We start from the raw sequence: 2,500 nt of genomic DNA, 5'->3' as shown, positions 1-2,500 counted from the left end.
TGAGCCTGGGTGCTGGAGCTCTGATACAGGGGAGAGAGGCATGTGTGTGTGGCTGTGGAGGTCCTATGGGGGTGATGTGTGGCCCTTTAATGTCACAGGGCCAGTGGCTGGGTGATATGCCTGGGTGCTGGAGCTCTGACACAGGGGGATAGAGGCATGGATGTGTGGCTGTGGAGGTCCTGTGGAGGTGCTGTGTGGGCCTTTAATATCACAGGGGGAGAAGCTGGGCCATGAGCCTGGCCCCTGGAGCTCTGATACAGGGGAGAGAGGCATGTGTGTGTGGCTGTGGAGGTCCTGTGGAGGTGCTGTGTGTGCCTTTAATATCACAGGGGGAGAAGCTGGGCCATGAGCCTGGCCCCTGGAGCTCTGATACAGGGGAGAGAAGCATGTGTGTGTGGCTGTGGAGGTCCTGTGGAGGTGCTGTGTGGGCCTTTAATATCACAGGGGGAGAAGCTGGGCCATTAGCCTGGCTCCTGGAGCTCTGATACAGGGGAGAGAGGCATGGATGTGTGGCTGTGGAGGTGCTGTGTGGGCCTTTAATATCACAGGGGGAGAAGCTGGGCCATTAGCCTGGCTCCTGGAGCTCTGATACAGGGGAGAGAGGCATGGATGTGTGGCTGTGGAGGTCCTGTGGAGGTGCTGTGTGTGCCTTTAATATCACAGGGGGAGAAGCTGGGCCATGAGCCTGGCCCCTGGAGCTCTGATACAGGGGAGAGAAGCATGTGTGTGTGGCTGTGGAGGTCCTGTGGAGGTGCTGTGTGGGCCTTTAATATCACAGGGGGAGAAGCTGGGCCATTAGCCTGGCTCCTGGAGCTCTGATACAGGGGAGAGAGGCATGGATGTGTGGCTGTGGAGGTGCTGTGTGGGCCTTTAATATCACAGGGGGAGAAGCTGGGCCATTAGCCTGGCTCCTGGAGCTCTGATACAGGGGAGAGAGGCATGGATGTGTGGCTGTGGAGGTGCTGTGTGGGCCTTTAATATCACAGGGCCAGTGGCTGGGTGATATGCCTGGGTGCTGGAGCTCTGACACAGGGCCAGAGAGGCATGTGTGTGTGGCTGTGGAGGTCCTGTGGAGGTGCTGTGTGGCCCTTTAATATCACAGGGGGAGAAGCTGGGCCATGAGCCTGGCCCCTGGAGCTCTGATACAGGGGAGAGAGGCATGTGTGTGTGGCTGTGGAGGTCCTGTGGAGGTGCTGTGTGGCCCTTTAATGTCACAGGGCCAGTGGCTGGGTGATATGCCTGGCTCCTGGAGCTCTGACACAGGGGAGAGAGGCATGTGTGTGTGTGGCTGTGGAGGTCCTGTGGAGGTGCTGTGTGGGCCTTTAATATCACAGGGGGAGAAGCTGGGCCATGAGCCTGGCCCCTGGAGCTCTGATACAGGGGAGAGAAGCATGTGTGTGTGGCTGTGGAGGTGCTGTGTGGCCCTTTAATGTCACAGGCCCAGTGGCTGGGTGATCTGCCTGGGTGCTGGAGCTCTGACACAGGGGCAGAGAGGCATGTGTGTGTGTGTGTGTGTGTGTGGCTGTGGAGGTCCTGTGGAGGTGCTGTGTGGGCCTTTAATATCACAGGGGGAGAAGCTGGGCCATGAGCCTGGCCCCTGGAGCTCTGATACAGGGGGAGCATGGATGTGGCTTTGGAGAAGGCAAATATCTAGAGTCTCCGCTCCACTCCCCTCTTTACCTTCCTCGGTGTAAAACTTTGACCGCCAGTTTTTCAAAGTCTTACACCGAGGAAGGTAAAGAGGGGGACCGGTCGGCGAAACTAGAAGTTTCCCCTCTCTTACCTTCCTCGGTGTAAAACTTTGACCGCAAATTTTTCAAAGTGTTACACCGAGGAAGGTAAAGAGGGGGACCGGTCGGCGAAACTAGAAGTTTCCCCTCTCTTACCTTCCTCGGTGTAAAACTTTGACCGCAAATTTTTCAAAGTGTTACACCGAGGAAGGTAAAGAGGGGGACCGGTCGGCGAAACTAGAAGTTTCCCCTCTCTTACCTTCCTCGGTGTAAAACTTTGACCGCAAATTTTTCAAAGTGTTACACCGAGGAAGGTAAAGAGGGGGACCGGTCGGCGAAACTAGAAGTTTCCCCTCTCTTACCTTCCTCGGTGTAAAACTTTGACCGCAAATTTTTCTAAGTGTTACACCGAGGAAGGTAAAGAGGGGGACCGGTCGGCGAAACTAGAAGTTTCCCCTCTCTTACCTTCCTCGGTGTAAAACTTTGACCGCAAATTTTTCTAAGTGTTACACCGAGGAAGGTAAAGAGGGGGACCGTTCGGCGAAACTAGAAATTTCCCCTCTCTTACCTTCTCCTGCCCTCGGTGCGAGCCGGTCTCTCCCTGTTTTTCAAAACACCTTTCGCACGATTTCAGAAACCCAGTTTTCGGAAACGTGAACCTCCAGGGATCGGCCCCGAGGGCGCCGGGGACGCGTGGGCCGACCCGAGAGGGGTGCGAAACGGACTGCCGCGGGCAGCTCGGCCCCTCTCAAAGCTGCGGTTCTCTTCTT

Source organism: Trachinotus anak, unplaced genomic scaffold (genome assembly GCF_046630095.1).
Source record: "Trachinotus anak isolate AG129_WGS33_773 ecotype Australia unplaced genomic scaffold, CSIRO_AGI_Tana_v1 ptg000071l, whole genome shotgun sequence".
NCBI lineage: Eukaryota > Metazoa > Chordata > Actinopteri > Carangiformes > Carangidae > Trachinotus > Trachinotus anak.
This window is presented reverse-complemented; position numbering follows the sequence as displayed.